Below are 27,886 nucleotides of genomic sequence, written 5' to 3'. Positions count from 1 at the left end.
GAATTCTACTGTAGTGGTGCATTTACTATGGCCCATATGTATGGAACCAACTTTTCTTACACATAATTCACCCTTCGCTGGGAATACTGACATGGTGGGCAAGACTAGTTCAATTTCGGATACGACATTTAGAATCATGAGATTAGGTGTAAAATTACCTAATCCATATACTTCATTTTCTAGATCAGTTCCTGTTCTTTTGGGGCGACCCTCCTTGTCGCGGTAACAGACCTTGAGTAAAACTAGGTTCAGGTTTCCCCATACCCAATGATCTTGGTAAACTGCTGTGTCTGAGTCTATGGAATTGATTAAACTAAACCATGCTCCACAGGAGCCATTGTGTGTAAATGGGTGTGGAAAGAATGGCAGGACTCCTTCATAATTCTGATAGGGAGGGAGCCGACCACACACCCAACAATTAGTAGCATTACTAGTCTGATGGGAATGATGTAACATACTAATGAAAGTGTTATTGCGCAGCGCAAGTCTATAAGACAATTCATGTGGAGGTAAGTCACTAAAAGAATGTTCAGCAGCAATATTATAAACATGTCTAGAAATAGGGTAATATATGTGCAACAACATACTTGTAATAATTATTAAAAGACTTAATAAAAACAGAATTAATAATGTCACTATGCAGTGGCTACGCAGTGATTTACAATACGCCTGTCGTTTCAACATTTTCCGGGTATTTTCTCTACTCAGGTCCAAGGGATACATGTCAGAGACAATTCAACCGCTTCACCTTGGAGAGGACTTAAACAATCAAATTGCTCGACTTGTTGGGCCTAAGCTTTAGTTTGTAAAGTTCGGTTTCAGTCCTTTCAACCAAAGGAAGTTTTGAATCAGTCTGTGAGGGAGTGCAGGGCACAATGTCTATATCCGAGGATAGTCCATGAAATTTCTTGATATGACTTGAATGAATCCAGCCCTTGCGGCCCTCGATCTTCACGGCTGTCCTTGTGGTCAGCAGGACCAACTTGGGTGCTTTCCACCTGGGCTCCAGCTGAGTCTTTCGGTCGAAATTCCTCACAAAGACCAGATCCCCCGGAACCACGTCATGGGGTTTCACCTCGGTGTGGTCGGGAAAGGCTGCAGCTACCTGTGAACGACAAGATTGTAGTGCAGACATCAAGGAAGCCAAGTAATCTGTCAGCATATTGCAGTCAACATCAGTTATTTTGCGTGGAATAGGCGTCCCCCACATATTTGGTGGTCTGCCGAAGATCACCTCATACGGGGATAGCCCTGTTCGAGAGTGTGCTACCATTCTCATGTAAAAGAGTGCAACTGGTAATGCTACTATCCAGTCGACACCTTTCTCTCTGCATATTTTGGACAATCTGATTTTCAGTATCTGATTATGTCTTTCTACGAGACCTGCTGCCTCGGGGTGTCGGACACAGTGGAATTTCCACTGATAACCTAACAGAAGTGAAACATGTTTCATTAATTCGGATGAGAACGGCTGGCCGTTATCTGAGTGAACAACACGTGGTAAACCGTATCGTGGGAAGAATTCTCGAACCAACTGTTTGGCAGTAGTCGGGGCAGTGTAATCTGAAACCGGGTACGCCTCTGTCCAACGGGACAGAGCGCAGACAACTACGAGAACATATTTGAATCCTCGACATCGTTCCATCTGGATATAGTCCATCTGGAGTACTTCAAAAGGATTATTAGGAGGATGAAATCCACCCTGTTCTACGGGAACGCTTTTTCCTGGGTTAAACTGGCAACAGATCATACAGGTACGGACCTTTTGTTTGGCTGCTGCTCGTAAATGCTTATTGAACCAAATGTGTTGAATGCTGTCTAGCATAGCTTTTTCTCCTAGATGTGCTGGACTATGTATGGTGTTAATTATAACTTGGACCATTGAATCAGGAAGGAACCACACAGACTTTTCCTTCATCATCCATCCTTGGTCCGTTTGGATCCCTCCTAATTCAGTCCATGTCTTTATTTCGTCTGGTGTAGCATGTGTCTGTATGTCAATTACGTCAAGAGTAGGATCTTTAACTGTCATACAATGTGTCGGTATCGGGACTATTGTCTTTGTCATGTCGGGGGTTTGAGTTTGAGCCGTCTGTTTAGCTGTTCTGTCGGCTAGATCATTGCCTTGGGAAATGATATCAGTAATCTTCGTATGAGCCTTACATTTCATAATTGATATTGCAGTGGGTAGATGTATTGCATCTAATAAGGCATGAATGAGGGGTCCGTTCTGAATGTGGGCACCGTGGGAAGTTAAATAACCTCTCTCTCGCCACAGTACGCCGAAGTCGTGTACAACTCCGAATGCATAACGTGAATCAGTGTATATGTTGACTTTTTTATTCGTGGCTTGAATACAGGCTTGTGTCAGAGCGATGAGCTCTGCGGCTTGAGCTGACAAAGTATTTATACGATTAGTTTCAATGACTTCAGTATCTGTGGTGACTGCGTAAGCGGCCACTAATTCTCCTGCACTTGTTCTCATACATGAACCATCTACATACAACGTCAGGTCTGGATCGGACAATGGAACATCTGTCAGGTCCTGTCTGGGTTTTGTCGTTATAGTAATAACTTCAATACAGTCATGAGCTAGTGGGTCTGTTCCGGTTACTGGCAAAAGTGTGGCAGGATTCAATGTGTTACAGCGTCTGATTTCTATGTGTGGCTGAAACAATGTAAGTTCGTACCCTGTAAGTCTCGCTATAGTCAAGTGTTGTGTTTGTGTTCTATTTACAAGAACCTCTACTGCGTGTGGTACTTGAACTGTCAATGGGTGTCCTAACACTATGGCATCGCTTTGTCTGATTGCTAAGGCTGTCGCTGCCACTGATTTCAGGCATGCAGGCAAAGCCTGAGCTACGGGATCTAATGTACTAGAAAAATAAGCACATGGTTTGTGTGCTCCTGCTTGATCCTGTGTGAGTACTGACAAGGCAGTACCTTCGCGTTCTGTAACAAAGAGTGTAAACTGTTTTCTGTAACATGGTGTTGCTAAAACGGGTGCTTGACATAAAGCTTTCTTTAGGCTTTCAAAAGCTTGTGTATGTTCTTGAGTCCAAGGGAGAACAGTCGATGTGGCTGCCTCCTGTGTGGTTAACTGAATGAGTGGTTTTGCTAGAAATGCATACTGAGGGATCCACTGCCTACAATATGAAGTGAGGCCTATGAAAGCTCGTACCTCCTTTTGTGTCTGAGGTATAGGCATGTTAGCTATTAACTGAATGCGGTCGGGTGTAAGCTGCCTTCCCTCCTTGGACAGCGAGTGTCCAAGATAAACAACTCGCTGGACACAGAATTGCAGCTTAGAAGGGGACACCTTGTGCCCCTTTTCGGCTAGAAATTGTAAAACTGTCAGTGATGCTTTTTCACATTCTGGTTCGCTTCTTGCGGTGATCAGTAAATCATCGACGTATTGGAGCAGAGCAGTGTTAACTGGCATGTGGATACTATCTAGTTCTCGTTTCAGTGCTTGGCTATAGATGCTGGGGCTTTCTGTAAATCCTTGAGGTGCGCGTGAGAATTTAAAGCTACGTCCATTTAAACTAAATCCGAACAAATATTGGCTTTCCGGATCTATTGGGACGCTGAAAAAGGCATTCTTGAGATCAATTACAGTAAAGAATGTTGCTTCGGAATCAATGGCTGTCAGTAATGACGAGATATCTGGGACCACAGGAAATTGTGGCACAATGCACTTGTTTAATTCTCGCAGATCAATAACCAATCGATATACTGGCGGGGCCTTTGGATCTGTTCGTTTAAGAATCGGAATTATCGGTGAATTACATACATTGGAGTCTGTTTCCACAACTACTCCTTGGGCAATGAGCTCGTCAATGATTTGTAGTAAAGCCACTACAGCATCTGGTGGTAACTTGTATTGTCGCATTCGTGGTAGCACCACTCCTGCCTTTAATGTGACTCTATATGGTGTAATATTCATGCATCCAACATCAGTGGGGCCTTGTGCCCATAGATGTGTAGGTAAAATCTGTAGTCGGGGATCCATGTCTCTAGATACATAGTGACCTTTAAAATCACGTAAAAACAACCTTACACCTTCCGGAGAACAACATATTATGGCTCCTAGAGCTTTCAACGTTTTTATTCCTAGCAAGTTTTCTGGACATGATTTAGTAAGCAATAAATCTGTAGTTCGGGTCAGAGGTCCTATCGTAAGTGGCAGAGGTTGTGACACTTCATTAACAATAGGTTTTCCTGAAAATCCAAGGGAAATATTCTGAGAGCCTGAGAGGGGTGCCCCTGGAACTTCACTACGTTTTATAGTTGTTCGACTTGCCCCCGTATCGAGTAAAAACTTCCTATCTTGGCCTAATAATTCACTATGTACATAAGGTCCTTCTTGATCTACAGGAATCTCGATAAGGGGTAAATCAACTTCCCTCTCTAGGCTTGTTCATGCGTAACGCTGATACTCGGGATATTCATACTGTGCGGTCTGATACATTTGTCGTGTTGTTGTCTGTGTGGCAGTAACAGGCAACGGTGGTGCAGCTGGCACAAACTGTATTGGCTGTTGTGCGGCTGGCATGGCCTGGGCATGCTGCATAGCTCCTTGTTCATTCTGATCTTGTCTAAATGGCCGTGATCTTTCTTGTGTTTTACCTATGCTGATATTATGTTTTAAAACTGGACAATCGTGTACGTAATGACCTGGCTTTTTACAATAATTGCATGTCCCTTTTACAGGTCCTGCTGAATCGGAATGTGTCATACCCTTTTTATGTCCTTCAGCTGGAACTGTCTGGGAAACTAGCATTTTCATTTTCGTGTCTTTCATGCGTCTGTGTTCATGTTCTTGTTCCTCTCTAATTCTATTGTGATGGTACTGTAGCATTTGTAACATTTGTGATGGAGTGTTACCTTGCCAGGTACTCTCGAATTTTAATACTCTATTCCTTACTGGGGGCAGGGCATTTTCTACTAATTTTGTTACAAACAGATGCGGGTATGATTCGCTACTGGCTTTTATGCCACTATTAATACCAAAACATTTTTCAAATCGGGCATAGTAATCACTAGTGTCTTCATCTTGCTTCTGTTTACAGGCTGAAATCGTTCCCCAATCTTCCTTTTTCGTAGTTAATAAACGTGGCAGTACCTGTACTAGTAAACCTGGTAATGCTTTAGTTTTATCCCCAAGTCCTGCTCCTGCAGTTCGGGCCTTTTCTTCCGCTTCTAACACTGACCATTCTATCTTTTGGTCTCCTACCTCCCACTCTTTTTCCTTGAGTTTTTCATAAATGCCAGCAGGCATCAATACCTTTAATATTGTCATAATGTCGGGATAGGTATATTCTCCCATGAGTAACATGTCTTTAATTTCTCGGTGAAAACCCGCTGGATCTTTGTCATGACTGGGTACCACTTTCTTCATTTGTAACAATTCTATTTTTGATATGGGCGTATATACAAATACGCGCTTAAACTCGTTGTCCTCGCCTTTTATTGGATGCACTTCTCGTAACGGATTCTGTCTATCCATGTGATACGTGGTTCTTTCCTTGACGGGCACTGAGACCTGCTCTGAGCATACAAAAAGAATATACTGCTTTCTTGATTCTAGAATTTCTTTAATTAATTTAGTACCTGGACCTCTCCATTTATTCATAAGCAATTCAGTCAGTATGTCAGGTAAGGGACCAGGGTCCGAATGCTGACTCCGATATAGTATAATGAGTTGTTGAATCATATAAATCCCAGCTAACCTCTGTTCATCTGGGGTGAGATTCAAAAATGTGCGTACTACTGTATCATCACTATATTTTCCGGGACTGTCCACCCAATGGACAGCTGCCCTGGCTAAATCTTGTTCGTCCATAGAATCGAGAAAATGATAACCCCTTCGTTCTCGGAGTAGTCTGTCGGCGGTTTGGAACGAATGCTCGTTAGACCTTATATTAATTATAGGTATTTGAAAATTCCTGTTATTATCTGGACATATCGGATGTATTGAGTCAGTATGACATCTAGTCTGATTCCTATTACAAGATCTTCCTCTACCTACATAGGCTATGGTGTCCGACTGTCCTGCGGGCAGTCCTGACCCTTCTTCCTCGCTTTGTTCGAACTCGTCTGCCTCTAATCTCTCTTTGTGTAGGCGTTCTATTTCTTTACGGATCTTTCGGCACATGGCTATTATACAATTTTGCTTGTCATGTCTCCCTTCTGATATATTCTGACTCCATCTGGTAAGAATTTGCATTGCTTCCGGGTCTACCCCCGGTCGGTCTACATTTCTGATCACACAGTTTATGAGGAAACGTAACAGTTCCCCCTGTATCTCTACTTTCTGGTATTCCATAGCTCTGTTAATACATTCTGGATCTCGTCCTGTTTGGACAAAATGATATATTTCGTCTAGATGCGCAGTCATTCCTGGTAACTTCGCTAAATACACTGCGGCTCGTCTGATACGCAATGATGCCAGGGTCATTTCGTCCTCTTTACCGGGCACAGGGTCATATCTGCAATCTATAAGAAGTTCCTTCAGCGTGCGGGCACTAATGAGTTTCGGTGTACGTGAATGTGCTGACTCTTGAAAAGTAAGTTTATTTATTCTGGGTGGCGTAGAAAAGATGTTGCTGGCACCTCCCGTAGCCCCATCTGGGGTGTCGGGCGTGAAAGGATTCGTTGAACGTGACACAGCAACTATAGGTGTGGACACAGCTATAGAAGCAGCTGTAGGAACAGATACAGAAACAGATGTGCTTGCCGGAACTTGTGACTCGATTTGTTGCTGTAGGGATACGGGTGCTGGATCTTGGCGTAGGACCTCCCTGGTATGCGGTCTATGTGGGGCGGAATTAGCATACTCGGGAGCTGCGTCATCTAAATATGAGGAAAGAAAAACATCTTCTGCGGTTCTAGGATGCCCCTTAGGATGTACCTTGATTGGGAATAATGGGGGTGGCAAGTCTTTCGGTATCTCTGGAGTAGCCTTAGGTAATCCTTCGGCTAGAAGGGGATACATACCATTCATAAGGGCATTTCTTTGTCTGTCTACTTGTTCTGATTTCACTCGGATACCTTCCTCAATTAATAGATTTCCTTGAACTTTATTTGAACTTTCTTTATTCCTTTCTTCCTGTCTACGTGCTTTTTCTGTACGTCTATGAGATTCTTTACGCCATAACTCAACGGCGTCCTTCTGTGACTGTCTGACTTTCCTTTTCCATAACTCTTCCTCGACTTTCATGATGCACTCTGCATCCCAGGTCCCCGCTGCGGGCCACCTCTGACTTTCTGGTAATCCCTTGGTATAGTCTACCCATAAATCAAGAAATAATATAGCGTCTAAGCCATGTTTGTGATACATGAAGTGCCCTGGAGTGTCCCTAGGAGGAATAGGAACGGCTTCTTCGAGAACCCCTTTTCTAGTAGTGATCTGTCTTATTTTCGAAAAGAGCGGCATCTTGAGAACTGACCTTATACTTAATCTTGAACACACTTAATACAAAAGCACAATAATGAACAATCATTCATACCACACTATGCAGGACGTTTAACACATTAAACATTAAACATTAAACATTTTTAACCTTTAAAATAAACAACAATGATGATCGTCTGCATAACTAATCACCAAGCATAACTCTTGACACTAACTAGATACTTCGGAATACTTGATATACTGCTAAACAGTACAGATACACTGCTAAAACAGTGCAGACCGGATTTGTGTACCCAAACCCGTCTTGACCGGCACAACCTATGTGCACGTCAGAAATGCCTCCCCAGTAATGGTACTCACCGGGTAGCTTCGGAAACGGAAGGCCTCGGTAACTTGAACTTGAACCGGACTGGACTCGACTTGACTCGTCGGACACTGGGCTTGACTTCGAACTGGTGGGTCTCTGTATACCTCGGATCTTGCTCTCTCAGCTAGGCTCTGGTCGGGATACTTCGCACTTCTCACCGCCTCGTCTGGGTGTTGATCGCAGTCTCAGTCGCCCCCGCTTGACCGGAGGGAGATACAGGAAATCCTGCTGGTACGCGTTATTGTCCGTCCAGCTGTGGCAGGAGACCGGGCCTGCAACTCACCGCCGGCGCGTGAGATGAGAAAGTGTCCCTGTTCGGGCGCCATCTTGTGGTAAATAAAATTCCTTTACCGGGACTGAATTTGATACAGAAACATTATAAAATAGCTCAGTAAAATGAGAGGCAGAATCCGTGATATTAGAGTTTCGGAATGGGCTTTATTCCAGTGCTCGATTATAATCGGTTGCTCCAAGTTCCATCACCACGGGGGTTCAGGAAGTGAAGTACATACTTTATTGACAAGAAATGACTTTTATAGTACATACATGACAATGAAGTGAATGCAGTAGGCGTAACAATTGATAAGGAAAATGACGATTTGTTCTGCGTAACCAGAAATGGGTGTAATAAGGAGTAAAAAGGAACATAATTGGTTATGATGTCATATATAGGTGGATCTATAAGATAATACTTGGCCTAGATGCGCGCGCAGCAGTATGACGTGTAATTGACGTGTAACTAGGGGGTGAAGGGGACTTGACATTTAGCTCTACATGTGGAGACAAAAAGTCTGGGGGGTCAAGTCAACCTAATCCCAAATCATATCTAACATCCTATGTTTAAAGAACTATGTTATCCAAGAAAGAAGGACTCTCGGACAGAATCTATTCTATACTGACTGTGCGTGCGTGTACAAGCGTCTAAGTGTCTACACTGAATGCGAGGGGGTAGGAATATTCCATGGTGACAGGGCTATGAATTACTTGCATAAGGGCAGAGAAGTCGGGCCTTTTGCTCGGTGACTGGAAGAATGTTTACTTAAACTACTAGGCAGGAATGCATCGGCTGAGGGGGAAGCAGATAATTCGAAGGTGAAATACAGTTCTTGGCAGAGAATAGGCTGATGTCAGGCTTCGTGAGCCGCGCAGAGAATGAGACAAAGTTCATGGTCACAGATGCAGGCTCAGACTGGAGCTTTCAGAGGCAGAAAGCAAGAAGAGTTTTGATGACAGAATCAGGGCCTACTTGCCTAGACTGAAAAATGGCATAAGTGAACCATATAAAGCTGGTGGCCTTTCATATTTAGGAATGGAATATCCGGCCTATTCATGGCGGATCTGACAGAGGACAGGTTGACGGTGGACGCACATGTATTTGCGTCTTCATAACTGGAACTGGAGGGAATATACATGTACTTGTAATATGCACATAGAACCGTTGGGGTCCAAGATAGGGGACATAACTGACCAGAAAAATCCATATTTCCACACTCTCTAGAATTGAAACCACCCAGGCCTCTTTAATCCAGTGTCTGAAACCCTTGGCTCGTTTATTCCTCTTGCTGATTCCTGCTGCGTCCTTTTGTGAAGGTACTTAAGTCTTTCTCATCCTCCTTCTTTCCCCTTTGTGTGTTTAGGTCGAGCATTCAAGACTTCTTGTATATACTTTAGTATATACTTATTATATACTTATATGTGTATGTACTATGTGGGCTCTGGAGATCAGCCCTAGGACTTGTCTGCTTCCGCTTAAGGACTTTTTTTCGGTTCAACTGCCTCTATTTGTCTTGATAGAAAATGGCCAGCAGAGGTCAGTAAAATACCAGAATCACTTTAGCATGCTCTAGATTCCAGTCCATAGAAATTATCTTCCACGAACACCTGTAGACAAAAATATTTTTTTTAAATCTTGTATTTTCAGTGATATGACCACCGAAGGCCCTGATTTTATATTAAAACAAGCATTTGCAATGCAATAGGTCTCGCATTTACGTGAGTTTGAGCTATTGACATTGCAAATAACAATGCCTTTTATTTTTGTTTCCGTTTTTAAAACATAAATAAAAAGCATTGTCATTTACAACGCCAATAGCTGAAACTCGCATAAATGCAAGACCTCATTTTAACTGTGTTGCCATAAAACGTGGCTTAGGCATCATTTCAGTACATTAATCCTATCAGCAAACCACGTGCCCTCACCCGAAATCGCAGGGATCGCAAGAAAGTAATTCAAAGGACACGTCAAAGGTTCGACTGCTTTTATGTCTCTAATCACATGGTAATGGGAGGTAAATGCAGCAACCGAGATTCATTTCGTTATCACAGTTCTGTCATGACACAAGGCCCTCTTTGTAACCGGTATCTTCAATCGGACACGGACAATAGGTTATGAGAAATGAATAAATAAATAAAACAGCCAAGGGGCATGTGATCATTGTTCCTAAGATCATATCAACGATTGTGGGAGGACTGCAGCATGTCACTTAAAAAATAAACGCATTTCATCAGGGTTTAAGTCTTGTACTTTTAAATCACAACTAGACAATAACTTCGAGTTTGGAGTCATGTAACTATAAAAACATCTATAATACACTAGAAGACGGGAACATTAAGCCCTTGCCTCAAACTCACGTCTGCTATCAGAGGCTTGCAGCTGGGAAATGAAAAGCGCCCCTTGCCACATGCACCGCAGCAATCAATGACCTCTCATTGAAACCGAGTATTGCAATGTTGAAATGAGGCCCGATGCTGAGCATTACTGCACGCTGAAATCCTACCTCAAGCCTGACAAGTTAAAGATTGGATGCAGAATAGGGCATGCATACGTTAATGTACGTTCATAGCTGGTCAGCGCAGCTCGTCGTTCCTACCACAATCCTCTGATCTAAAAAAACGAACAGCAGGTCAATCTTTATAAGGTTTGCACTACAGTACACTCGCACAAGTAAATAGTACACCTTAAATTACAGGTGGATACAGTTAGTGGAATGTACTTATTAAAGTTCAGCATGCCATTTCTAAACGGTCAGTCAATTAGGTCTATAGTTTGACCGAATATGTATGCCATGTAATTTTATTATTTTATGGAGTTTTATATAGCGCGAACTTGACCCGACAATTGTAATTGTTTCTAAACTATAGATCTACAAAAGTAGACATTATGCAGCCTAAACTCAATGAATTGCAGTATGCAGCCAAGATTCCAAAATGGAAGTTTGACTAAGTCACTTTGTTTGATGTAGACTGAAAATATGAAGAGAAAAAAATGTGAGCGAACGGCGATATCTCGTCGGACCTAATGGTTTAAGTGTAGTTTGATCGTGACCAATGCCCGACAAGATGATGAAAGTTGTGTGTACTGTGTTCATAATTTAAGATGTTTGTTTTTTAGCTTAAATAATAAATAAAAAAAGCCCGTTTGGTAGGACACAAAAGAAGCACGTAAATTGATACGGGACAGCAGTCGAGCGTTGTAGTCCACTAGATGCGTCCAAATTCAGAAATAAATGCACCCAAATTCTTTTTTGGGTGTAGTTACAATTCCAAAAGGAGAAGATTAAAAAGTGACGGGAGGAAAAGTGGGTGCATGGGGTGGTTTGCGCAATGTGGGGATATCCTGAGAAATTGCTTATTGTTAAAGAACACCAGCTTTGGCAAACTGCATCTGTTTGGGACAAGGCATGTGGCACAGAAGTATTCTGGTAAAAACAAGCAAGAAGGGCCGGGCGAGAAGGGAGGGGGAATGCGAGGAGCCTGAATACAAGTGAGACGAGGGTGAAGAGAATGTCTCCGTGAGCCTTGTGCTCGGCTGGCGCCTTGGGCATGTTTACTACGGGAACACATGGGAATGCAAAGCCATTAATCAAGCAGGATGGCTCTGTCTCCACTTCACGCCCAGGGAGGAGGGAGATGCGAGCAGAGCATCAAAGGGCTGGGTGAGAAGGGAGGGGGGAATGCAAGGGTCAAAGCGGCGAAAGTGAAAGTAATCGAGCAGAGCATCAAAGGGCTGGGTGAGAAGGGAGGGGGGAATGCAATGAGCAGAGGAGCAGCTGTGCACGTGCATGTGATCGTGCACTCAAGGTTTAGGCCAGCCAAAAGACTGTGGGTAGCACTTTGAAAATCCCACATATAAAATGTCTCTTCGAGCCTTTGGCTTGCGAGACCTAAACAGAGCTTTGGACTATACCATTTCCTGCTGAAAGGCAATATTTCTCTACATATGTTCCCATACCTGGCATGCCACGCAGTTTGGTGCTTACTCTCCCTCCATTTTAAAGAACAGTAGATGTTCAGCACCCAGGCTAATGTGCTGCATAGCTAAATACATATAGGTTCCCAAAGGCGAGAACGATTGCATTGCAAATGCTTGTTTCAGTGATGGCCCATTTAGTCCAATCTAAGTTCCAATTCTGTGTGGCTGTCTAGGAGGAATACATACAGCACAAACTGACAACTATACCTAGTCATGTGACGACCAGAGACAGGCTGCAGGCACCAAATGGCTAAGGCAAGAACATGTCAACTATCTAAAAGTGGCATTTTCAAAACTGCAATTTAGAATCCAACTTCACCATTAGTTAGGATTTTAAGTTGTGATTTCAGAGACACCACACATGAAGGAGTAATCTCTTTCTATTTGGAAATTACATTTATAAAATGTAATAAGCCAACTTCAATGTTATCAAATGGGAGAGATAGGCCTTGCAGTAGTGAAAAACGAATTTAAGAGTTTTTCACTACCAGGACAAGTAAACCTTTATGGTACACATCCAACCTTTTAAATACACTGCACCCTGCCCTTGGAGCTGTCCAGGGCCTACCTTAAGGGTGCCCTATATGTATTAAAAAGGAAGGTTTGGGCCTGGCAAAGGGGTTGCCTTACCAGGCGGTTATGGCAGTTTAAAATGCTTACACTGGCTCTGCAATGGGAGACCTGAGACATGTTTAAAGGGCTACTTAAGTGGGTGGCAGAATCAGTGCTGCTCGCCCACTAGCAGCATTTAATTTGCCTATTGTGGGCACTTGTAGTGCACTTTACTAGGGACTTATAAGTAAGTAAGGACGTATGGTATGAGCTAATGCTACCATGTTTTAGGGAAAGAGCACAAGCACTTTAGCACTGGTTGGCAGTTGTAAAGTGTGCAGAATGCTAGGGCCAGTAAAAGGGCAAGTAAAAGAGGTCTGAAGGCAAAAAGTTAGGAGGATATCACGCCAAGCATGCCAGGTCAAACAACATGCATGGAGGCATCCTTTTATCTCTCTACCAATATTCATACCAGGATATGTAGTATAGCACAGGTGCATGCACCATTTGGCACAGGCACTCAGACAAAGGTGTCGTTCATTTGTAAGGGGCTACCCCCTACCCAAATGAGCCAATAAGGTGTCACACTGGATGGGCACACAGTACGTGTCTGCGTAAAGCAGATACAGAAGCGGCCTCACAAGCATGCACAAGCAATTCTGCAATAAAGGGGCGATCCAGGAGTGTGAAAAGCTTGCACAAATGGCCACAAAATGTGTGTGGCAGTTGCATAATTCAGCTCTAGATGTTCGGTGTTCATTCAGTGAGGCTATAACTAAGATCTGAGAAAAATGCTGTTAGCTACTTTTACAATAAAGCATTTTGCAAACTGCAGTCAGCAGACTCACTAGGGAAGGTGACTCCAAGCCTGAAAAAAAGGCTTCTGGGTTTTACACAGGAGATTTGAATTCGTCTTTGACAATGGGTAGGCCAAAGACTGGCACAGTGCCCTCTCCCGCCTGCCAAGAGAACATTACCTAACAGGCACACAGCACACCCACCAATCAGTTAAGTTAAGCAGCTCACTGCCTGACGAATAATTGTTCTCACTGAGAAAGAAGCTTTTGGCAAAATAAGCCTTTTTTTTTACAAATAGCGAATGTTCAGGAGCTAGTTGCAGGATCATCGGTTAATTAGAACTGCAGCCTTTGTTAAACATGGATGTCTCGAGAACATTTGATGGCTGTCCTTGAACTGCACATTTCCTTTGCAAGCCATGTCCCATGTGATGATGCATCTCTGAAGTCACTGATGATGTATGTTACGTTTGCGATGTCACGGGCGAGCGCTTGGGCTGTGCTTTGGGTACATAGAGTAGATAACCAGAACTCTAGAATTTATATTTTTGATTATAACCATAGTGTTTCTTCAACCACTTGGCTGTTTAGTTTTCCAACAACTGCTCAGCGCGTTTTTTGACATTTCAGGCACTTTGAGGAGAAGCCTTCCTAACTGTTTTCTACAAAAGAAAACAAACCAAATTAGCATTCTTTTTCTCAATTGTTAGAAAGTATAAATGTAGCCATGGTTTACTATTCATCTTCAAGGCCTGAGAAAGTAGCTAAACTATTACAAAATGTTGTTTCACAAATAATGGGGAGGGGGAGTGCTGTGTAAGAACGCACGTGCACTTTTGTTTCTAAAAAGGTTTGCGGTGATAAGATTTCTCTTGTCCGAAGCAGAGAGAATTTTCTTATAGTTTTTGCAATTTTCTGTTTTAATGCTAGTCATTATTTCCTATTTTTGCTGTTTTTACCTACTTGCAATTGGTGACGGAAAAAGATGTAAAGCTCATGGGGAAACCAAGAAAGCTAGAGAGTATTCTGAACACAGCAAGGCGTCATTTGTGTAGGTCTCGCAGGCTTTTTCCGAAGAAAGAACAAGTTGTTTACCTGTACACTGTGGTTATCCAGTACTGACATCTTTTGTAGATTTACATGCTTGAATCTTCCACGTCGTCAAAGTGGGAGTAATTATAATTAGCAGTATAAAGCAAAGCCTCCTACAATAAAAACAAAACTAGAGAGATTGTATACCAATCCACATCATTTTAGGTAGAACAAAACTTCAGGCAATTAGATGGCAGCTCCTAAATAATTCCTCTCCGTTCGAGCCACCCCACCTCAGCTGTGTACTATATACATACATTCATAATACTCAGTTAACTCTCAGTCAATCAATGTGGTGAGCGTCTGAAAGGGGAAGTGAGAGGGAGATGTGAATCTATACTGGAGAACCACAGAGTACAGAAAAGTAACTTTCCAATATTGATTCTGTCATGGATTCACAAGTTTGAATCAGAATAGTATGCAGAAACAAACTTGAGCCAATGTAGAAATCATGCGGAGGTGGGTAAAATAAAACCCTATAAGTTGTATTTATATGTCTAAACGGTATCGATAATCACGATACTAATAACAACAATAATATTCATAAGAACAATTACCACAATAATGCTTGTAATAAACATTATAATAATAGTGCTAAAGTAGATCCCCTCATTGAAATAGATTGCGATGAGCTGCTTGACCCACTGCAGCGTCCTGGTAAGTGGCATCGAGACATTAGTGGCCTGTGATGGTGTGCCGGTTTGTCCAAGTTGCAGCCATACAGATATCATGTAGGGATACTCTAGCAAAAGTCATAGTGTACATCCATTGTTGTATCAATCAGTTCGGAGGATGTTCTCTGTCCACCCTGAATAATAGACTTCACCTCCTGCTTTTTTACTTCAGGCAGGTGGTCTGTAAACAGCGCTAAGTCTGACCACATTTGGCGATCATATCTGCCCAGTATCGCTAAAGCGTTGGACGCTCTTATGGTCATAGGAGCCATGGCTGAAAAACATCTCCCTATATTATCTAACCTCCTACCTTCCTTATCAGGAGTGCTGAGCATGGTAGAGTTGGATTTTTAGATCTCTATTGTGCCTCCTGCATCGCTACCGCATCCAGGTGAGGCTGTCCTGTCAGGCAGGTTGGAGTGCTATCACAAGCCTTATATTTCTAGTCTAGTCTAGGCATTACCGCTGTAACAGTAGCTGGCTTATTTGTGACCTTAAGACCTTCAGCCCCGAGATAGTCAACTATTGGAATTTACCTCACTTCTTCCTGTTTCTGTGAAGTCATAAAGGAAGCAGTCTGGTTGTTTGACCATTATTGGCACATCAGACCATTTCACAGCCCTTTCTAATACAGCATGAAAACACCCTATATCATCCGGGCGAGAACTAGGCACTGGAAGCGTTGGGAGGGCTGATATTGGAGTCACATATTCATCCCATTCACTTCCCGTATTTGTAGCCTGGTCATGAGGTATTTCTCTCTTTTCTGGCTCATCACCATCATCATCCCCTTGATCTATGAAGTCGTCACGGATGGTAATCGGATCCATCTGTCTTGGATGGGGACAACCCTTTGCTGTGTCACTGCGCTTTTTTCCTGGGTCAATAATCTAGGAGATCGTGAAGGATATCCCGCTGAGGACAGCATCATTTGTTGTTGTTGTTGTGGTGGAGTGTCCCTTTCTGGGAAATGTTTATAATTGGAATGGTGGTCTGAGACCAGAGCAAAAATAACCTACATCATTGGTTCTTGGAATGACTGCTCCACAAATGCTTCTTTGTAAGCATAATTTTCATGGAACTCCTCGCAAGATCTTTCTCTAACTTGTTGTCTGTCTCTAAAGAATAAATTTCCAGTTAAGCATGATGTTTCATCTTGTTCGTATTCCTCATTTGTCTCTTGGCATTTTGCATGTAGCTGGGATGGACTACTTGCAACCCCAAATGGTCCATCATCCTCAAGCTCATCAGTAACCCCAATTTCCAAAGACAGGCTGTTAGATCTGGTCAGATCTGATCATCAGAAATAGCCTTCAACGGGCCCATTGATGGTGCTTTCATTGATGAACGAAGCGAAACCTTTATTATCAGCATCAGAGTAGCCGACGACGAAGTTATCAATAGAGCGGTCATAGACAGTGGCACCAATGGAACATTCATCAACAGTGTCAGCAACGGCGCAACCTTCATCGATTTGGTTGAACAATGTGGGACTCAAGGATGACCCCTGTGAGACACCACATCTCAACGGAAAGATGTCTGAGGCGCATGCTTTATCAAAGACCTGAAAAGATCTATTCTCCAGAAACGAGCTGACCCATTGAAGGGCCAGGCCTGACACTCCTGCATTCTGGATCCTCTTAATGAAGGTCCTCTGGTCCACTGTGTCGAAGAAGGATGGTGGCTACAGTACCTCATAGATCCAATATAATTTCTGCCTGTTCCAAGACTGCCGAAAGTGAGGTTTTGATTTTATGATTGGGCTGGAACCCTGTCTGGGTGGGATGCAGGATGTTGTTGCCTTCTAGGAAGTTCGAGAGGTGTGAGTTGACATATTTTTCTAGCACCTTACTTAGTCCCGGGAGTAGAGAAATAGGTTGGAAATTCTCAAAGCAGCATATGTCGTGGTTGGGTTTCTTTATTATAGCTTTCACCATAGCATGTGTCCACACTGCGAGTAGTATTCCTTTTGCAAGGAAGAGGTTTGCTATATCTGCAATGACTGGGAGAAGAATATTGGCTGTTTTTACAAAAATGTGTGGAGGAGCAAGGTCGAGTGGAGACCTGAGTTAACTTTCATCAAGAGGCATAAAGGTGTGTGTGTGTGTGGGGGGGTTATTGTCCAGAACAATAAAGGCCCGAAAATGTGACCAAGGAAATGTCCTCAATTTGTTTTTGCTAAAGGCTATTGGGTAGCTACTTGTAAACAATTTGGTTATTAGTTGTTCAGGATGTGAGTCCTACACAAGTAATCGGTCCACAATTGTTTCTCTAGAGGGAACCCAATCCCCATTGTAGCAGTTGACTCTCTCAGGGTAGCGAATCAGAGCAGTCAATGCCTGCTCAGGGGAAGTGGAATGGTCTAGTAGTTTCCATTCACTGGTACGTAGCAACAACACTCAATAAGTTATTGTATAGTCAGTGCATTTTCTTTGAAAAAGGAAAAGTTAATTTCTAACACAGACACTAGTAAATACTACACATTAAATTACAAATATCAGGCAGATGGAAATACTGTTGGTGACACCCTCAAATCAAATTTCACCCTGAGTTAGTCATGAACCTCATAATCGCAATAAACCCCACCTATTCGAGACGAAATCTCACTATATAAGGGGCGGAATACTTTCAAATAAGACAGGACTACTAGCTTTGTCAAGGGTTCACACGTACAAATATATAAAGCTGGTCTATAGGCTTTACTAAGGAGTCACCACATTAATATACAAGGCAAGCCTATTGGCTTTGTCAAGGAGTCAATGGCATAGTAATCATGTTAGGATGCTGTAGCCACTAGCTTATGGAAGCTGGTGGGTGAAGGTCTGAAAGATGCTCATGAGGATACCTGCTCCCAAACGGTCATTTGCTAGAATATAATAAAGTCATCATTGAAGCAAGATGATGGAAAGAGGATACCAATGATTATGAAGAGAAAGAGGGATCCAGAAAAAAAGATGTGAAGTGAAGACCCAAAGAATTCTTGAAATCGTGGATAAGACCCCTTTAAAAATATGTAGCGGCCCTGTCAAGTGTTCTTTAAAGTTGAAGCAGCGGTTGTGGTGTATGAGGGGCGAAGACAGGAGAATGTAAATCCGCGTAATGGGCTGGTGCTTTGTGTCAGTTGACAGATGACCCCAGCTGCACAGTGCACAGTTAGAAGGTCAAACAAGCATTGGCATAGCCAATAGGTCTCGCTTTTGGGACCATATAAGCGTTTAGCCATGCAACAGTTGCATAACCAAATACTTATAAGGTCCCAAAAGCGAGACCTATTGGCTATGCCAATGCTTGTTTCTGTTTATTACTGCTCTTTAGTAATGGCGGCGCACGGGTGCCACCATTACTGCATAGAAGTAATAAACAGGAAAAAAAAACTGGCTCACGGAGAACATCAAAGCGGCCGCGAAAGTGAAAGTGAAAGTGATCGCGATCACGATCACAATCAAACATCAATGCGGCCGTGCGGCCGCAAAAGAGAGGCGCGCGTGCCCGTGCTCTAGGCTACAGTGGTAGCACTTTTTTGAGCCCTCACAAAGAGTCTTGCCAGACCAGCGCATGCGCTGGGTCAAGCAAGACCTAAAAAGTGTGCTGCTGAGGATTAAGGAACATCTCTCTGTGCTAAAGTAACCATACTTCCCCATTATGATTCAAAGTGCAATGGCTATTGTATAGAAGGGAACATCTGAAGCTCTATGAGGAGCAGGAAATACCACATCATTCAAAGTAGGAGCATCTGTAATCTTAAAACATACACAAAAACAGAATACAGCCCTCAGCAGGGGGAGTTTCATTCGGGAAGCTCGCCCGAGGAGTCCACGAGAGGTTGAAACTGTGGAAGGAGGAGGAGGAGTTCTAAGCTGGTACTCCAAGCCAGACTTCGAAATTCACAAAAGCCGTGTATTGTAATGGAGATGAACAATAAGATGTTCCAAGAAGGACAGCCGTTTTATTGAGTTTCAGTGATACTGAGATAGAATATTACATTTATGCAGGAAGTGTCTTATATTAGTTCAAAACTTCCCAGATGCAACAAACAGTGTAATGAAATGCAGGAAGGGGCAGAGATCAAACAATGCCCCACCCAGATGAGGGGAGGATCTTCGACTGGAGCTAGGGGACTGGACTGTAAGTGTTGAATCCAAAAGGGCCTAAACTGTGCTTTTGAACTCACGCTTTTAGGCATTCTGTGAAACTTAAACCAGAGTGTCTCTATTAGGAACAGCCTATGCTGGAATTGATCTCAGCCGCTGGTTACTCAATGTGCTCAAGGCAGCATCCCAGTCGACTGTTCTTTGCCTCTCAGGCAGAAATCTGCCATATGCAAATGTGTCTCAATGTGAACAGTCCAGTCCAAACTGCCAGGCTAGGTCCCTTCAGGTCAGGAACTCAAGCAATCCCTGACCGGTTTCGGCCTCTGTCGGCCACTTCAGTAATGAGTAGCTAGAGTTGTATGGCACAGTGAAAACAGCACCTACCTTTTGGCATACTCGCCAAACTTGCGGCATCACCTCTTGTGTGTTTGAAGTAATGCCCTAAGTGGCCATGGGTATGCACAGCTGTGGGTTCCATGCTCACTGTGCCACTGGAACCAAGCTGCTCCCGACTGAAGAGGCCGACATAGACAACATCGGTCTAAGGTTGCTTGTGTTTCAGTTCAGACGGGATTGTGCCTCCTGGAGCAGGATCAAGGCTCATTTGCATATGGCTGGGTCTAATCCCAGAGGTCCGAGTTGGCACGGTAGGCAAAAAACGATCAATTTGAATGCTACCCTAAAAGTCTGCCAGTGGTCAGACAATTTACGAGCATTCATCCCATCGCCATTTCTGTGTCCATCCTACTATGGCTTTGCAAATAGGGCCAAGTACAACCATTTCCAAGGTTGACTCCCAGGCTAGTGAGTGCGAGCAGTCCCAGGCTTTTCTGGGAGGTGGTATGGGGGCATGAGGTCAGAACTCAACAATCACACAACAGTACCAATGCTACACAGTTCAATCCAGCATATAGGGTGGTACTTCAGATCATGGTTTTTCTGTGGGCACTACACCCCTTATCCTCCTCTCTCTGCTCTCTCCCACTCAGCTGACTCTAATTGGATATGTCGCCGATCAAAGCTATGGTAGAAAAGTGAATAAGGCTAAGCGCACATTACATTGCCCTACAAGTCAAAAGCTCGCGAAGTCTCTGTTTATTCAAAGTCTTACCTCTAGTGTCGCAGTAGTAAGATATCAGTCTTTAGTCCTGCACTTCAGTCGGTGTAAGCTCGATGGCTCAGTCCCACTGCAGGTGGAGCCGCGATCCTGTGCAGCTTCAGCAGTAGACCCCAAGAAAGTTGGGTGCAGCTTACGTCTTCTCCCAGTGCAACTGCCTGGAAGGTTTGGCATTGTTTGGTCGACACTAGCACCACAGGGCAGGTGCCTGTCACACATTTCTAGGCTGACAGCAATTGTGGCCCCGGCCGTGACTTATTCGTTCATTGATGCAGTTGCATGCTGACCCCGGCCAGCACACCCGGAATGGCAGATGCAGCACGATATGCATGGCACACTAGATATAGCCCCGCCGCCCCCTCACCCCCCATCTGGGCCAGTAGACACAGCAATGTAGATGCAGCCTGACCTGTGCCGACACACATGGCAAGGCAAGTGCAGCCTGACCTGTGCCGACACACATGGCAAGGCAAGTGCAGCCGACCTGTGCCGACACACATGGCAAGGCAAGCGCAGCCTGACCTGTGCCGACACACATGGCAAGGCAAGTGCAGCCGACCTGGTCTGACACACATGACAAGGCAAGTGAGCCGACCTGGTCTGACACACATGACAGGGCAAGTGCAGCCCGACCTGTGCCAACACACATGAAAAGGCAAGTGCAGCCGACCTGGTCTGACACACATGGCAAGGCAAGTGCATCCGACCTGGTCTGACACACATGGCAAGGCAAGTGCAGCCGACCTGGTCTGACACAAATGGCAAGGCAAGTGCAGCCGACCTGGTCTGACACACATGGCAAGGAAAGTGCAGCCGACCTGGTCTGACACACATGACAAGGCAAGTGCAGCCGACCTGGTCTGACACACATGGCAAGGCAAGTGCAGCCGACCTGGTCTGACACACATGGCAAGGCAAGTGCAGCCGACCTGGTCTGACACACATTGCACGGGAGTTGCAGCTGCCACAGGCCACGGTGCGGATGCATTTAGAAAGTGAGATCCTCTGCACCATGGATGTCCCAGGGCTTTACTCTCTCAGGCACTCTGCTTTATCTTAGTGTCACTCATGCCAGTAACCCACTGGGCTTCTCCTTCTGGACAGTCTGCTCTCTTGCAGGGTCTGGCAGACTCCTTTCCTCTCTCAGCAGACAGACAGACTTCCAGTCATTAGGCAGACCATCAGCTACTCCAGCAGTACGTGCAGACTTCAGGTGAGGTCCCCTCACTTTTGAGAGGCTGGCTATTAGGAAGACACCAACCCTGGTCACAGAGCAGCCCATTACGTAATCTGCAGGGTGCCCTCTTCCTTGAGTATGGAGAATGTAGAGCTGGCGCCAAGTTGGTTGGATTGGGTCCCACCTTTGCACACATTTTTTAAAACTGGAAGTGGAACGATTGCTTCAAACATTAAAACTGATTTGTAGTATTTGTCTTTCAAGTATCATTCTAAGTCTGCCCCCCAGACTCAGCCATTGTGGAAAGTGATGCTTCTCAGAGCCGATAACACTGAGCCTGTCTCTAAACTTGAGCCACCACACAATGGGCACAGAGAATTGTGAGGTCTCTGCAGTTAGGAGTCATCAGCATCTCTGAAGGAGGTATCATGGAAAACGGGCAGTCCTGACCTAGAAACGTCTTCAACTTGAACAAAAAAAACAGCAGCCCCACCCTTCACCCCTTCCATTCCCAAATGGCAGTGCTCAGGATGAACTGATCAGAAGCCCTTTGTTATCAATTTCTTCAAATAACTTCTCAAGGTAGCCCTGTCTCCATCCTCATCACGTCAGTGTGTCGATGTCCACCCTTCACCCACAGGAATGCAATACACTTCCACTGTCTGAGGATACTGTCTTTATCTTCCTTCTTGTGTCATAGTAAACTAGGTGCATCCAAAATGGATCCCACTAATTACAATACTCAAACAAATACATTCAGGATAACAGCACAAACTTCGGGTTTTCCAACTGATAGCACAAGCATCAAGTTACTTACCTGTAGACTGTGGTTCTCCAATATTGGAATTTTTCATGGATTCAAATGCTTGAATTATCCCTGTTGTTGGAGGGAGTCTCACAGTATCATTATAAAAAAGTATTTCCAATGCAATAGGTCTTGCATTTGTAAAAGTTGGAGCTGTTGGCGTTTAAAATGACAATGATTTTAGCTTTTTTTTTTTTTTGCAGTGGAGTCATTTGCAAAGCGGTATTGCCATTGGTATTTTTAACACCAACCTCTACCTTTGACAAATGAGAAAGTGTTATAAGCTGAACACAACAGCCAGAATTATTTGCATGCACAGCTGCAAAGTGATACTGGCATTCCTTATAGAGTACATATTGGAATGTAAATAACCGAGCAGGCTATGGCACGGCTACTGTTATACTGACTGTTGAAACTAGGCAAGCACTATCGGGCAACCAACAGTGGTCTACCACGTTGCAAATGCAGGCTGCAAAGTCCCCAGTTGCCAGGAAAGAGGGAGCACTAAACCGGCAAAATTTAATTTTGCTTGGGGCTTTTAAAAAGGAGGCACCAGGCATGTCTGCAAGATCTGAGAGAGCCTTAAAGGTATATCTGTGACTATACCTTGGTAGAAAGTAGGTTTTGGCGTCTCTCTGACCCCCTTTCCGTCTTATACTTCCAGACTGTTCCTTAATTCCTCAATCTATCCCACAGCGCCGTTCCAGAAGGCAATGAACGAGAGAGAGGAAAGGTGGAGAATAGAGGACAGGGAGAGAAGAAAGAAGGGGGCGTCGCTGTTGCAAATGTGTTCCTTGAAACGTGCTTATATTAGGGTGACCAACCGTCCGTAAATTTCACGGACCGTCCGTAAATTGGCCCTCACATCCGTTGTCCGTGAGGATCCCTTTTATGGACGCCTTTTGTCCGTAATTTTGGGCTTTGCAAGGAACAGAGCTGTTTCCTGTGAGAGGCCTCGGCTCCCTGATGGGGCCACCTTGCACTCATCTGCGAAACACAAGAACAGCCCCATCCCGCCCATTGTCATTCTGTATGCGGCTGATTGTCACTTACAGAATGACAATTGGCCAGTCTGGGCTGTGAAAGCATGTGGTGGCCTCCTCCAGTCTCGTTCTAGGGCAGGGCATTCTCTTAGTGTTAGATGGATGACATTTGAATTTAAGACTCCTCTTAGGTGGTGGTATGGAGCTTGACACTGAACACTAGTCTAGATAGCCTATAACTTGGGACCTCATTTTGATTTTCACACAAATCTAGGTGTGAGCTGAGCATTTAGTAAACACCAGTGACACGGGGTACAGCATTTTTCAGGTGACATGTTGCACTTCATTCAGTGTTGACGTGTTTACCCCCAGAATGAGGAATAACTGTTTACCTGTGCATGTTTTGTCCGATTCCAAGGTGCAGAAACTTAGATTTTGCACATTTCAATGTGTGATTTGAGCCAGGATTTGACTGGCGAAAATCAGGCAGGCACATAGATACCTGTGGGGTGCACAATCAATGCCTTACTCAAATTCCCAAATCTGCTGCAGGTGGGAGTTGGCGGACAAATTGGGATTAGCTCTTGTTTCAAAAGGGTACCTGGTGCACTTAAGGGGACCACAGCACACAAACTGTAGGATTCCCATTACTTACCGTGACACAGACACTTTTCTTTACCAGGTATTCCTCCAAAACACTATTGCAACAAAAGGGAAAGATACACCAAGCAGGCAAACAAAAAGAATATGTAGAAGAGAAGTACCACGATTACAGTGTACAAAGTAAAAAAGTTAAAAAGAAGATCTTATAGTTCTTTCACAGTCTCATCATTTCAGAGCTGAAGCATTGTTAATATTATATACAACGAAGCCATAGTTGCTGCTTTTTTATTTATTTTATGCAACTAACATCCATTGACAAAGCCAATAGTCTTGGCTTGTTGTAGGTCTAATGTTACTAGATGCAATTATAGAAAAAGCAAAATACCAGCTCAGCAAATATTTTTTTAGCTTAAGTGTTTTAAGCCAAGCCCTTATTTAAATCAGACACCCCCCTTGGAGAGACCCCCAGTTTTGTTTCATTCTATGTAAAGTCCTCGAATCAACACCATGTCACAGTCACCTCACGTCCTGGCACTGTGAATCATGCATGACTCATGACTTCCAAGTTTTCAGACTGCCTATGTGCAGGTGCATAGTGAACCCTTCCCTTTCCCACCCCACCCTTTGCTTTAAGAACTACAGCAAGGGTGAAGTTCTTGATGGGCCTCTTCTGTCTGCAACTAGATAGGTGGGTGGATGGGTGGATGGGTAAAGTGTGGCTGGAAGGATGGGTAACTAAGGGGAATGGAGAGAGAAAGGGAGGATGGATGGATGAGTGAAAGCATGAATAAATGATTGGCAGAATGGATGGGCGAATGGGTGCATGGATGAGTGAAAAGAAGAATGTAAAGATGGATGAGTGAAAGAATGCATCATGAGTGAAAGGGAGGGTGGAGAGCTGGAAGAATGGATGGTTGGATGAGTGAAGTGGTGGATGGATGAGTGACTGGGTGGAAGGATAAGCAAGTGAAAGGATGGCTGGATGGGTGAAAGGGTAAATGCTTGGATGTATGGGTGGAAGACTGGATGGATGAGTGAAAGGAGGGCTTGGGCGAAAGGGTAAATGGTTGGATGGATGAGTGAATGGATGGGTGGAAGAATGGATGGATGGATGATGGATGGTTGATTGAAAGGGTGGATGAAGGGATGGATGAGTGAAATGATGGATGGAAGGATAGATGATGGATAGGTTTGCAAATGATTGGAAAGGTTTGGATATGGATGGGCACACAGATGGAAGGACAGAATGAATGGTGAAAGACTGAATGATGGATGAAAGAATTAATGGATGGCAGAATGTAAATTATCATATGAAATACCACAGACCTGCACAGTTGCTCAAAGATGCACTTATACCAAATAGACGTGAAGTGCACGATTGTCTCAACCTAATATAAACTTATTTTGACTTGTACCTAAGTGATTGTCTACTTACTTTTATACTGTCGCACAACTTCCTCTAATGTGTCGGTAAAACGTATCTTTTTTCACAAAGTTCTGTCCTGAATTTTGACCCTCTGTCCTGCATTTTGAAACTTACCGTCCTGAATTTGCACCCATGCCAGTTGGTCACCCTAGGTTATATACTTAGCAGCTAGTTTTATTTAGAGAGCTGTGATTGGCTGATGTGACTTCTAAATCTTTCACTGATGTGATGCAAATACTTGACGTTTTACTGCGTTAAGAGCCAGAAAGGTGTTAGGGAGTGTGGAGAAAGAGCACGGAGAGTGCAGCGAATGGCAACAGACGTTAACTAACCTATTTGTGCCCCAAAGCTTAAGATCCCTGTTGAATTGGAAGCTTTCCATTTAATGCGATCCCCTGAAACTAGAACATGCGTCTTTAAGACAAAAGGTAATCAAAGTCCCACAGGAGCACTGATGTGAAAACGAGCAGAACATTGTAAAAGAACCCTGCTGCCTGCCTTTAATGTTACTGGGAAGGAAGACCTTCACATTTTGGACGGCAGCTGTAAGTAAACAAGAAAGACGAAAGAGAAAGTAGAACAGGAGATGGTAAAATAACAAGGATGAAGAGTAGAAAGGAGGTGGAGAGAATTTTGGGGAGGAAGGAGGGACTGACGACAGAAGCCATGAAAAGCTATGAAGAGAGAAAAGAAAAGGCAACGTGCAGACATAAAGACGATTTATTAGCTCTTCTGAATTGAGAAATTGCTGCCAAGTGGATCCTGATGGAGGAATGGGACAGACCTGAACTTGCTAGATGAAGCTGATATGTAAGAACCTGTTTAGGTGGTGAGGAGACAGAATGGATATTCTGAGAGAAGCACCAAACACAGAAACGTTTTCATTTGGCTCCTTAAGTGTCGTTTGTAGAGTCCGCTCTGGCTTTATCAAGATTCTCTCTACCATCTTCAGAGATATTTAAGAGATGGGACTCCTTGTGCTCAGCAGTCAGGAAGACACATTGAGTGACTTCTGGTTGCAATGTAACACCTGGCCGCTGGGCAATGTCGATAAGTTTGTTATTGGTTTGAAACGAATGTGAGGACATTCTGAGTGGAGAAGTAGCTCTGTGTACCACTATTGTCTGGGCCATTTTGTGGCAAAGAAACAACATCCTGGAGGTTCAGTGAAGTCATGTAATCTCCCTTATTTAACAGCTAGAGTATTTCCTGAAGAGTAACCATCCAACATGATTGCTTATTTAGTCATTTGTTTAGCTGTCTTAGATTTAGTAAAGGTCTCCATTCCCCTGACTTCCTTTTTATGAGGAAAAACTGTGAACAGAAACCGAAGTTTTGCCGGGAGAAGGGCACAGTCTCTATTGCACCTTTCGAGAGTATTTGGCTTATTTTCAATCTGTAGGAGGAATGGTAAGGGAATCTATGGTGTCTCCCTTTCTTACTAATTTCAGAACCTATCAGTATGTAGTTATATACCTCCAGTTTTTGTAAAAGTGGGATATTTGTCCCCCTATAGGATGGGATGGAGACGTGGCTGGCACCAAGATGGTATCAATGGTGCCTAGAAGCATTTTGTGATTGCTGCTGTGTTGCCAACTTTATTTGAGGTGGTTGTCTGGAAAAGGAAAAGGGTGGAGTTTGTGTATATTGTTGATGGTGGTATTGTTGAAAGCAGCCCTGCTAAATCACCCGGTAAAGTTGATAACAGTAACACTGGTATCCTACTTTGTAAGAGCTATGACCTCGGCCCCAAGCACTTCAAAAGGACTGGCTTCTTAGGACGCCCAAGGATCTTACTGTGTCCATGTCCACTTTAATGGATTGTAAAACATCCAGGTTTCTCTACAGAAAAAACTGACCAGAGCTTAGGGAGAATCCCTTCACACAACATGCGGTAAAAGTCAGAGGTATGGTGGCCCCTGAGAGGAGGAGTGATGAGGCTCCTGGATTCTAAATGGATGAAGTGCGGTTCTTTTCAAATGATGTGGATAGGCTAACGAGGTGACCTCTCCAGGTTGTTAACGCCTAGCTTTGGGACAGCTTTTCTATTACAATACTGTGATGCTCTTGCCTTGATGAAGGGGATGGTTCAAGCAAGTGCATCTATGAAAGATCCAGTACTGGAGAATTACAATAATGTTGTGAGCATTTGGGTTTTTTCCTCTCTGGTCTAGCTGGATGACAGTGAGTCACTGGAGACCTTAGTACCACTTCAAGAAACTGTTAGAAGGACTTTTTCAGTGACATGGAGGATTTGGCTCTGGCCCACAGGTGGGTTTTCTCCTAAAAATACAAAACTCTTTCATCATTCCGGAAGCAGAAATTGAGCGAGTGTTCTTAAATCAAGCAACATTAACACCTGTCAGTTAGAACACTTAGAGCTGCCTGCAAAGACAATAGAACGAACTGCTGGATAGAAACAAGTTATTACTATTCTGGAGAGTAATCTTCAGTTTGCCAGAAACATTTGTCTCAGAAGATAAACACTGTTTTAATGTATTGTGATCACAGGCCTTGCATCTGACATGTTGCC

The 27,886-nt window shown here is 43.8% G+C and overlaps 1 protein-coding gene across 1 annotated transcript in view; it reads left to right on the top strand.

Moving 5' to 3' along the window:
- KCNN4 (potassium calcium-activated channel subfamily N member 4) overlaps positions 1-27,886 on the top strand; it is a 598,479-nt gene that overhangs the window by 298,246 nt on the left and 272,347 nt on the right. The window lies entirely within an intron of this gene.

Source organism: Triturus cristatus, chromosome 7, assembly GCF_964204655.1.
Source record: "Triturus cristatus chromosome 7, aTriCri1.1, whole genome shotgun sequence".
Lineage (NCBI taxonomy): Eukaryota > Metazoa > Chordata > Amphibia > Caudata > Salamandridae > Triturus > Triturus cristatus.
This window is presented reverse-complemented; position numbering and strand designations above follow the sequence as displayed.